Here is a 13019-nt window from a genome sequence, read left to right as displayed (position 1 = left end):
GTGTCCCAAACTAAAATTTCGAAGGTTACTATATATGAGATCCCACCAATTGTAAATCTACTATAGTCAGCCTATATCCCTATTGCTAGTAGCCTTATGTTCATAAGTGTTTGAATCTGGGAATATATTCCTTATTTCTCTATCGTTTATTCCCTAGTTATGATCTGTCATGTTCTTATATTTATATATATAATGTCTAAAATGTCTTTGGCTGAAGTTATTTATAAATGTATATTTTCAGGTCTCTGGGATGGGAGAGAAGACTATAGAGAACTTGAAGGTAAAATATAACACACTAATAAATAATTCACTAGTTAAAATTTAGATAATGAGAAACATAGCACACTGACAGATCATTCCGAATAAGTAATATTTATAATATTGAAATCTGCAAATAATATAGAATGAACGTCAATGAATATCAGTACAAGTTGTTGTCCTCGTATCTTTAGAACAAGCATAGCTTATCGCAAGAGCGTGTTGGGGGGGGGGGGGGGGGGGCGTAAAGGTAATTAGAAACAGGAATATTTGTTAAATTTTATCTTTTCCGCCTTATTTTTGATATTTACATTTCTTAATAGCCGTATTTTCAACGTGCTATTCAATGAATATAAATAAAATTTATATGATGTGTTGCAATATTATACACCATTCATTCCAAAGTATTGTTAGTAAATAAGGGGGGGAATCTGAATAATTTGTCAATGAACTGAAAATTAATATTTTTATTTTATGTATCCAAAGTATAAGCATAGCTTCTCTGTGCTCCTGTCAAATTACATTTCCCGTAACTTATAAATCTTAAACCTATTAATGACTTAGTTCGAACAACTATATTTATTCAAATCAATATTATACAAAATTTACTTACAGTTCATTATCTTTAGATCGTTAAATGAGACAAAAAAAAACATAGTAGCATTGTGTTTCCAGCGCAATCAGTCACGCACAAAATAACAGATGTCAAAATCTAATAAAATGAAATAAAATCCAAATTGTGTGAAATTTGATACCAAAACGAATACCTTGGTGTACTTAGTTTTGATCAGTTCTTACTAATATTCACTACAGTAAATATTTTCATAATACAACGTTTATTACAACAAAGTCTCAAATTTTTCAGAGATTCGATGGATCGGAGTGTTTACACCAACACCATATCCAACAGCGGAAGATCTTCTTGGCGTCAGAAATACTTTGATTGATTCGAATGTGACATCGCCTTTAAATTTTTCTCAATGCCACTGCCGAAAATTGGATTGTTTGACTCATATTATATCCACTCATCCTATTATAGAAAGTTATAGCAAATAAATATTCAGACGCATAACAAAAAATATTCACCGATTTCACTGTTTGTTTGATTGACAATGTTTGGAATACTTGCTTTATTTACTATCGGATCTGAAAAACTGATTGCTCCATTGGTTGTAGCAGAATAAATTGCAACAAACAGTAAACTTCAATTATTCATTAGATTTATTAGTGATACTTCTGCTGCTGTTTTTCGGTAACCAATTGAGAGATACGTGGCTTCGATTCAAAAGGGGCAATTCTCACTCGCCATTCTCGCATTGGAGTCACGTTCAGTTGAGCAGGTAAAGCCATACTTCAAATAGTCATCAGACCAAGTTCTTTTCTTGAATGACATATTTAACGAAAAAATCCTCGGAATTGCAAAGAGTTTTTGTAGGAAAGAAACGTTGAACCAATCTGAAAATTGTGGTGTAATCTTAGATACCAGTACGCCGGGTCGAAATGACTTGGACGTCATTTGTGATATTTTTTATAGCTTGACAATTGACTACTCTCGAAAACATTCCATCTGGAGATTTAGATGACAGATATCAGACTGAAGAAGGTATCTATCAAGAAAAGTTAAATATAATTTGATCTTATTTGCAATTGGGTTTTAAAGAGTTTCCCAAAATTGCCGTACCCGATTTCGAAGGGCAAGCGTTTTCATAATTACTTATTGAAGTATTCCATTAGTTTAGCATGTATACTTCATACATCAAATACGTTCATAAATACTTGCTTGAGACCAGTCTACATTCTCATTTGGTGTCAAACCACATTTGTGATAAATGAACGAGGTTGGATGGCTATGGACATCTATAACCACAGTAATGCACGCTGTTAGAAATAGGATGCATGTCAACATAATGCAGTTTAAACAACCTTCTTCCAGCAAGATTTTCAGAATTATATCGTCAGATGTAAGTCATTCCATGTAGATATCAGACGGGATGGAAAATGACGTTTTCAGAGATACTACATGATTTCTACAGCTTTGTTTACAATTCTCTTCCATGTACTGTTATATATCTGCACATTTTCTAGGTGTACTTTACAGTTGCAAAGCTTTAGGTTTTCGCAAAAAAAAACGGCAGAATATAATTCAGAAAATAAAAATCACTCTGAAATTAATGACTTTCGAAATCAAAATTTTAGAAAAGTTACAGTAAGGAATATCGATCACGACATTCTTCATTCCATCATATTATATGATACTACGTTTCAAAATCCTTACTGCAAGAATATTATTTGACTGTTTTATTATGCTTTGAAATAAATACCCAGAAAAGAGAAATGTTCATAAAATTAAACGAAACCATGCAGTAAAACGAAATTCGGCATCTTTTCATTATTATGGCGGTATGCAATTGGCACGGATATAAAACCTATAGTTACGCCGTGGAAAATTCTGTTGCATTTCTAATGCTAATTTTACTTCAAGCATATATATGTTTGCTCATTTGTTCAACTAAAGCTAATTCATCACGAGTTTATTAAAATTTGTGATAAAGGCAATAAAGCTTTTAAAGTAAGTTCATATATATATCCTGAATTGAGTTAAGTAAATATTTGTGTGAAATACATACTCTTGACATATCAAAAGTTTTATATGTATTGCAAAAAAACAATTCGTAGCATGAATTGGTGAGAGATATCACAAAGTGTGGTTCAAATCATTGTCAAAGTAGTGCCGGACCTTTTTCTCCCCCTTGTACCCGAATAAGGAGAGGAAATATATATAAGAAATCCACTTTGAACAAATCAATGAATCGCAGTGGTTATGAATATTATTGGTCAAAATTTATTCGGAGTGCATCATCTTTCAAATCAATAAAGTGTGACTTCGTTTAACTTATTTCATATAGACTGTAACAAAGACATCGAGAGCGAAATCATTGAGGGTCATTGGTCAAAAATTTGGGTGTGGTCAACAGAAGCAGCCTCAGTCAAGGCAACTTCATTACATATTCTTATCGATACCACCGATGTGGATTGCTTCGCGTTGAGACTTGATTTGCTATTTGGAATTGAAAAAGTTGAATGATTAGATAACGAACTTTGTGGTGAGTTACGCGTCAAAATAATTCGTGTCCCAATTGTATGACTGTCACCTCATGTGAATACCGTAATCATTTGCTCCAAGATATATATATATATATATATATATATATATTCTATAATCTATATGGTAACAGTTCAGTTGGAATAGTGGGAATTTGGTAAATGTGAGACAAATGCCCTAAAATGGCACAAATTAGAAAACGGCATTTTTAGACACCGTGAGCTACGGGTACTGTGTCATTGTTAGTCATTGTACATTCGTACCCATCTTCGGACATTGTTCTCTCAAAATGGAATAAATAATAAATACTTTTTTAGAATAAAAACGAAGACTGCATATTTCAGAGAAAAAAGTTGTTTTTCATTCTCGTTCAATCTGAACAATTTGTTTCTCTGTGGAACTAGAGATGAGTGGAATTCTATCAAACAAAAGTGGAACGCTGAGACACGAGACCTGTTGCAAATAAATTTATTAAAACCCTTTTTCCTGTTTTTACTAGCTATGATACACCAGGGACTCTATTGAGCCCACTTGCCTTTGAGTCACCAATCGTTTTACACAGTGCATAATATACTTTCTTTATTTTCTATCAGCTCTCTCTATCTGTATTTTTGTCTATTTAAACGGTAAAGAAAAATTAACATTTACATAAAATCGGCTTAGTTTTCATGGCATTATTTATAGGGTTTGAATCAGCAGAAATCGATTACAGCCACTTCAATGAACCGAGCTGATCTTAGATGACGCTGGAAGCAGAGTCCGATCCCAAACTTTGATTCAAGTTATATATATGTCGTCGTAAGGTACCATTATTTTCTATATTTGATTGAAGCTTCTCTTCGCGTAGGTAGGTGGAGAGAAAAGAGAGAAAGTAATTCACGTAAGGACGCATATTACAATATATATCATAGATGTGAAGTACGTTTTGGTAGGAGAGTGGGTTCTGAAATGCTGATTGTATAATTAGTTTGGGGTTTCTTTTTGGCTTGTAAGCTGTGTACATAGTAAAGTTACTTCCAACGTAAATGTACCGCCCTTGGAGATTGCATCGTGCGCTGCCTACATGCTCACATCATATTCAGTGTGATGCGAGATTGTAAGATGTTCAGAATGCCAGAAGTTATTGCATGAAGACTTTTATTTGGGGGTCCAAGTGACAGGACGTTTAGAATAGCCTACTTTCCATATTTCAAAGAATTTGATTCTATTCAATTATCTAGGAATTTTGGTTTACATAAAGTCGATCAAGTTTCCAAGTAATGCCATTTTAAGGAACACTGAAGGAAAAGCGTGCGAAATGAACTAGAAAGTGCCTTGCTATATTTAAACAGCAATGGTCGAGGTCTAGGTGAAGTATAGGGTCCCATAGTAATCGGGGAAAAAATGAATAAATTCAATAAAGCTGCTCTGGCTGCTGCCGTTGACCATCTATGTTAGAGTCGTCAAACCCAGTGGCCCGCGTGGTATTATTCGAATCGCAATGTCCTTCACAAATCTGAGCCTTTATTGAAACTTCTAATAAAAAATGTCGTTCAAACGCACGAGAAGCACCACCTAGCTATCGAAAGCTTCTTTTATGTCCATTTATGGTCGTTATTGCTAGTGAGACATGTTTGAATTTATTTTTATCGTCTGCCATGTATTTCAATCTGTTTTCCTGTATTTTTTTTCTGTGAAGCTAGAAGAAGCAGTTTCATGACCTCAATATTTGACAGCATTCACTTCTACGAGCAATTTTTTTTCAAGGATGAACCAAGGAAAATCCTCCGTGAGACTAATTTCTGACAGCCTCGTGAAAAATCCGTTCCGCATTTCTACATCGTCCATTGCACCTATGATTGACAAACTTGTTGGATAAACGCAGTGCCATACTTCCCATAAATATTTATGTGTGGTTAAAACTTTTAACTTTACTGTATCTTCGTATTTTCATTGTTCTAATAATTTAGGTGCTTTGTTTGTTTTTCTTTTATCTGTAGTCGGTGAAACTAGAATATAACTACCATGTCAAGTGGACCGCGCAATCATTCGTAAACTAAATGTGGCTCTTCGTCCATAATGGTTGGACAACCCTGATCTATGTTATGAGCTTATGAGGCCACACTTCAATGGTGAAAAAGATGATGCACCTCGAAATAAGTTTGAGACCAATCATATTAATAACTCATTTGATATTGGTCATGAAGGTTAATAACAGTACAGGGAGCACCAGCACAAATGTGGCAACAATACTCCATAATAGACTCCATCTTCAGATTGGTATCTTTCGTTCAAATCATCAAATGAAGTATTTTCGAAAGTTGTCAGGTGATAAAAATCATCACAAAATGACCTCGAAGGCAGTGCAAAATTTTAAGAAATATTATTATTATGGGTGAGTTACTAATCGTCCTAAGCTTTGGGAATACGCTCGCCAACGCATCTCTAATTACTCTGTATGGGTTCGCAGGTTCGAATACCATGCGGGGATAGTTATGTGCGAAAGGATTGCTGGACTCCTCGCCACCGTAGGGTGATTCACGTAACCGCTGATCGGATACGCCTTCCTCCACCAGCAAGTCCATGGTACCGAAGACAAATAACTAACTAATCACATACCCGACATGGAATGGAAACCGGACGAGAGGCCGTGGTTCGCCATATGGTACCCTTTATATACGTTGGTCCCAATCGACTTTTTATACCCCTTTTATAATATGACATAAATAGTTAATCAAACACGCTAGTACATTTCCCAATATATCTTTAAAAAGCTTATTTTCGTCGCTTTCCACTAAAACGCGCCCGAATTACGTAGCGCAAATGCGTTCGACCATATGCCGGTAAGAAGAGAGAAATTTCAAAAAATTTCGAGATAAAGTTTCTCACTTTTAACGCTTGGTCAACACGTGATTGATATGCTAGAGAAAGGGTTTTCTTTTGGACGAGCTTTACGTCACCTTCAAAATAAAACAAGAGTGGGATTTGATTTTGAAGTGAAGTGATATTCGTTTTATCGAAGAGCATTTGATCGCGTGCTGTCTGGAATCTTTGTTTGTTTATTTATTATGAGCCGGAGAACGTTGCTCGCGCGTTCAAATTACTTCGTTTTCAACTAACAACAGATTCTTTGTTTATTTTTAAGCTTTGAAATATTCATACAAATAAAATTGATCTTGTATCAAAATAAAAATTATACATTAAAAAAAAATATGATGACGTCACCGTAATTAAGAACACTTGGATCAAGCATGGATGATTTAAACTCAAACATTTTGAGTTTTGAAATTGGTTTTGTTCACATGCAGACCACTATGCATACTATTGACCCCCCAAAATACATTTAATTTAGCCATAATCCCAAATTATGACACAGGTACGTCACCGTAATTAAGAACACTCGGATCAAGCATGGATAATTTAAACTCAAACATTTTGAGTTTTGAAATTGGTTTTGTTCACATGCAGACCACTATAAAATATTATTGACCCCCCAAAATGCATTTAATTTAGCCATAATCCCAAATTATGACACAGGGCACCACTTTATTACCAGGCCGATCCTATAGCTTATTTGAAAATACAATGTTAATAATGACATAGTCAACATCTCGCAGGGATTCAGTGGATCGAAGTGTACACACCAACACCATATCCATCGGCAAAATACCTTTATGACATTGGGAATACTTTAATTGATTTGAACGTGACATCACGTCTAAATAATTCTCAATGCTCAGATGTTATGAGTGCTTCCGACTTCTCAACGAAATAATGCAACGACGCAAATATTACATTATCTGACGGTTCTTATGACTTATAATTATCTACTCATTTTATTATAGAACAATGTAGCAAATAAATATTCAGAAATAGGCTATGATAGAATGTTTCTTTTAGAATAGTAACGTAGATTTCGGCAGGCCTGGAACGCATTGTTTTTAACTTTTGTATGGTCTTATGCGATCGCTTCATTGTGGAAGTGGGAATAAGTTGAAAGCGATCAAATGAAAGTCGAGCCCTCGGACGAAGTAACAAAATTTGTCGCAATGCCGCAGGAACGCTTATTAATGCTTTACATATTATCAGTGATTCGTTATGTCACAATCCGAAACATACCTACCGTAAATACTTTTGGGTCATTGATTTTATTGTTCGTTTGATAAACTTTGTTTAGAATACTTTCCATATTTACTATCTATTTTGAAGGTAGGTTACCACGGAAAATTTATTTTCGAGAATTTGATTCTATTTAATTATCCAGGACTTTTGGTTTACGAAAGGTCGGCTAAGTTTTCAAGAAATGAGGAATTTTTGAGGAACACTGAGGAAAAGTGTGCAAAATAAACTAGAAAGTGTCTTACTATAAGTAAACAGCAAAGTTCTAGGTTAAATATCGAGTCCTGTAAGAATCAGGAACAAATTGAGAAAATGGATTTATTTAAAAATCGTTGCCTTAACTGCTGCTGCTGTTAACCATCGAAGTTTTAAGTCAATGTGACTCAACACTTCATTGGTGAAAAAAATGACGCATCACGAAACAAGTTTGAGACCAGTCATATTTACAACTCTAGATATTGGTCATGAAGCTTAATAACAGTACTGGGAACGCCAACGCAAATGTTGTAACGATACTCCATACAACGGCAATTAAGTGAATAGTTCAAGAAATGCTCTAATTTGCAATCATTGTTCTATTTGGCTTGAAAAAGGCTCTTCACCCCTTTGATTATAATCTGAACCAGACCTTGTAATATCTTTCATCAAATTATGCGAGGAATTGTTTTTACGACCCATATATAAATATACAACTTTTAATGATATGTCAACAATATATTTTATATAAAAAGATGTCTGACATGAAACGTTACTAAACTTGAGATATATAAACATTAACAGCTTTTATCTCGAAAGTTATTGACATCGTTATGAATTAATTTAGTCCGAGGAAATGAGTAAACTCATATATTATAGTTAAAATAAAATTAGCTTCAGGAATGAAACAAAATTTTTCACGGCGTGACTGAGTTTTCCTTTAACTTATATCCGTGCCAATTGTATACCGTCATAATATTACGCTTTTTTTTATTTATACAAAGCATATTGAAATATCTAAAATAATATTCTTTCAGTTGTGATTTTGGAACCTAGTTTTGTAAAGTGGGACCTCGAAGCAATATATCTTGTGGAAACCCGAAAACATAATTGCAATTAAAATTTGTGATACGATTCAGCGGGTTCGTGCGAACCCGTTATTGGAATGAACGCGTTCTTGTTTTAGACGTTAAACAAATGCAACACCGTAGTTAACGATTACGAATATATTTGGCGTTCCGTAGAACCTGTTGTTGGAGGTCGATACAAGAGAAAATCCATTTTTAAATAATAAAAATTTTACAATTGATCCAATAGGTGCTGTGAAGTTTCATTTTACAAATTACTATTATTCGGAGTGAGTCACCGTGAAAATAAGATTTTTTAGTTTGAAGGACATTTAATCATCCCATTTCCGTGGCCGGAACATGCTTTTGCTTAGTTCCAGAAACAGATCAAATGTGCTAATAAATAAATTTGAGTGTGAATATAACCAATATTGCAGGGGAAGATGGGGCACGTTGGGACATGGGGCACAGTGGAAAATCAGCTCTCGCGCTGATACTATATCCGCAATCCTGTCCGCGGTTCGATGTTTCAATCCGCCCATCGGTCAGTTACAACGTCCCCGCGAACGGACAACGGACGGGTAGAGCGGCGCAAAAGTTATGAGGTGAAATTGGTTTTGGGAGGTTGAAACTAAAATTTCACGGTTCCAGTTTTTTTTTCTACCTTAGCTTTTCCAACATGACAAACCACCGTCTGATATTTTTCATTTTTTCAATAATATTTTCAGATTTAGATTCGAGGAAGGAAATATTCAAATTTGTTTGCGAATTTTTTTGTCAAAATATTTGAACTATTTCAGTTGAACATTGATTTCAAAAATATTAAATCTTCAAATTTGAAGTCTCCCTGTTCGTTAGACGATTATGCAGATTAATTGCTTATTTTTAAGGGCTCACTTCGTTGAATTTTGACAGACTGACCCACTGTGCCCCAGGGTCTGACCGAATGTGCCCCACAAGTGGGGTACAGTGGGACACTTAACAGACGTTTTTCAAAGCATTTTGGTAGTAAGATGTGTGTAAGAATTTCTTATTCGCTGAATAAAATCTACATTTACCCCACTATGCATTAGTCCCGCCAAACTAAATTTTTTATCACCAGGTGTACCCAAACAAAACGTTGTAGCTCATGATTAACTTCAATATCAAGTCTCTCATCATTAAGTTCCAGTCAGTAATTTGCCTAATTTATAATACAAAATATCGAGTTAAATGGAGAGTGAATAGCCTTTCCCCTCAACTTGTCGTTATTCAGTGATAATGCATCTATCGATCCAAACTTTTCGACAACTAGTATTGCATTGTATTTCGCAAATTCGAGTCGAGTCCGTATACAGTCGCCAAATTAGTGGGCGCTTTGTCTATGATTCATGTTTTTTTGAAGAGAAAATATAACAGTTCGATGATTGAAATCTATCCATCTTGATTTTTCTCAAATACCGATGGGCCGATTATAGAGTGGCTTTTATTTATTTTCAAAAATAGCACATTGCTCGCTTGTACGTATGGTGCTATAAAATCTAATCTATTACCTAATCGATTCCTCTACCAGTTTAGAGTCGATGTATCGGTATCGGGTATCGGTATCGGCAATATCGGCTATTTTTTCGGTATCGGTCATGTATCGTTATCGGCTGAATTAATACCGATATTTCCGATATATTAACCTTTTAGATATGATCCAGAATGTTTTAAAAGGTAAGTTAAAATATTACTTTTTAATTTATTTTTTTGTCCAGACAGATCGGGAACTATGAGCCATGCATGTCTACACCCCCGCGAGTGGTAACGAGAATATGATTCGCCTGTTTTTAAATATTTACTAGCAGAACCAGCTCATCTAATTTGACTTTTTTTTTGCTGCCAACTTTTTATATTGACATTTTTAATACATATTACATATTAATTATGAAGAAATATATCAACACGACACAGAAAAGAGAGCAACTAGGCGCTCAGTTTTAAATCATACAGTGGAATCGAAGTCCTTTTTACAGGACATGCACTGTTTGGCACAGTTATAAATTCTGTTTATCGTCAAGCGCGAGTGTCATTCAGTCCATGGACATCGTTAGGCTAAATTCCGACGCAATTATCTCTCTACACAGGTATTAAATATTGTGATTATAGTAATTTTAATTTTGTTCAAATACACAATTTCTTTATAGATTTATTGATGTGGCCGCCTAGTATCATACGTGGTATAGGTATTTCTAGTCGGCACTGATTGATATCCTTTAATTTTGGCTGTAATTGTCGCGACGATCACGATTAAACACAAAATAAAATATTTGCATATATTCGATATTCTTTTAAACACAAAAAACGATATTCGAAGGTCGCGATATTAATAATAAATTGGAATTGGACATCTCGGCATATGAGTTTTCTAATTGGACACCGAGATTACTAGCGTCAGTGTACAATGCATCCGAATCAGTTAATGCATTCGGATACCAAACATCAATTTCTTATGTGATATATCTTTTTTTCAATCTGAAATATCGGTGACAAAAGTGGTATCGGTACATCTCTAGTTTAGACCCGTTTTATGGTGGTCATCCGTTATTACCCGTTGCATATCCATTTATATATAGGTGAGGTTTAGAATATCAATATTTTCTTAGATATTTGTACCAGTGTATGAACAATTGTTACATTGATGACAAAATAATTTTAATGACGACACTAGGGATGATTATCTATAATATCTTTCGAATTTTGAACAAACATACTTATTCATACTAGACTTAAACCAGGAAAAATTTTAGGCGTTTTTGGATATTGAGATGTGACGTTAAAACAAAGTAAGGCCAGATATATTCGAATAAGAGAAAATTGTTTGCGAAACATCTAACCTTCCATGGCCATATAATTCCGTTTGGTATCCATGTCTTTCAGTTGCGTTTCGTTCTTTATATATAGCAGAAAGAATGAAAAGTTTTGACTTTCGGATTCCGGTTCTTCTTTGAACGACATTTTCTGTCTTTGAAGTCGTCTTTTTCTAAAGCTTCCGGTTTTTGAATGTATACTACCATTACGATTGGAGACCACATGGGTGGTTTGTTGTTGTATAGATGTTATAGATTTCATTTTAACATATTATAGTAATTAGACGTATTGATGTACAGCCTAATTCTAAACTGCTCTCTGTGTCCTAAAGTACCACTAAGAACGGGTGGTACTCAATGCTGTATGCATCAGATAAATGCTGATGACACACTTTTTTATACAACCACAAATTTCTCTATAATTTGCATTTACGTGGTTTTTAAATTATAGGTGAATTTCAATAATCAAAATATATGAAGTTACAACACATTTTATCTTCTAAAACAATATCATTTTCTTTTATTCGCGAACTTTTCAAAGTTATTTGCTATTATACTGTATATATACTACGTTGTCGAGTTTAAGGAAATGTTAGGTATAGTCATAACATAAGGTGATTATTATTCACTACTCAGCTACTATCAAAAGGCGGTAGACATAAACGGTAAAGTGTTGAAGGTACCGATTAGGTATTTTTCATATGTTAGTACTCTAGATATAAACTCTGCATAAGTAACAATTTAATTAGTATATATGTATATGTCAAAACATATTTAAACTTCACCTGCTGTGTACCAGTATATCATAATCCTAATTATTCATTAAAACACATAAAGACACAAATCTTTGAAAAGGTTTGGCTTTTAATAGACTTATACTCAAAAATCTGAATTCGGGTAAATTGAAAATGGTTTGAAAATAAAAATTAAACTCGGATTCCGAATCGAACAATAAAATTATTTGTAATAAGCATTAAGGTGAACAAAATGATTTAAATAACAAATTCAGTCGAACAATGTGTATTTGGCAGCAGAGCCTTCTATCTCTAACTTAAAATCATTTATAAACCCATATGTTTGTCTGTTTATTCACAATATTCTTTAAAGAAAAACTCAATCTACGCCCTGACCCGGAATACCTTGTGCGACTTATAACTTCGTACCTGTTCTCACTTCCTTATGCACTTTAAAATAATTTCTTTGGATTATCTTATAATTTTGATGAATTTCTGCAACAACAAACGTTTCATTTCGACATTCTGGTACGGCTTATTTTATATTTACTTAAGACTCGCAACAATTCTTTAATCGCTCGATTTCTACCTTTTCATATGGTTTCGACCTCGCAAGCAAATGGCTTTACATTCCATAACTCAAACCTATAGACAGTGCTTTGATATGTAAGGCCGATGAAAATTCTTTTTTTAAAATAAAATAAGACATCGTCAAATACCAACCAAGTCAGACTACGTTGGTTTTCGGAACCTAGCTAAAAAAAACTGGATTACGCGGCGTTAAGTCCGGTCTGCGTTTCGTCACTACTGTCACATGGCCGACGCGAGTGTTTTTACTAAAATAAAGGCACAAAGCGTTAGAAAAGGGGTTGGAATTTCGGGATACCAACCCCATCTAAAAAAAACTCAAAAACATTACTCCATTAGATACAAATATACGCTAAAATTGTTC

The sequence above is a fragment of the Styela clava genome, chromosome 2 (genome assembly GCF_964204865.1).
Source record: "Styela clava chromosome 2, kaStyClav1.hap1.2, whole genome shotgun sequence".
In the NCBI taxonomy this organism is placed as follows: domain Eukaryota; kingdom Metazoa; phylum Chordata; class Ascidiacea; order Stolidobranchia; family Styelidae; genus Styela; species Styela clava.
This window is presented reverse-complemented; position numbering follows the sequence as displayed.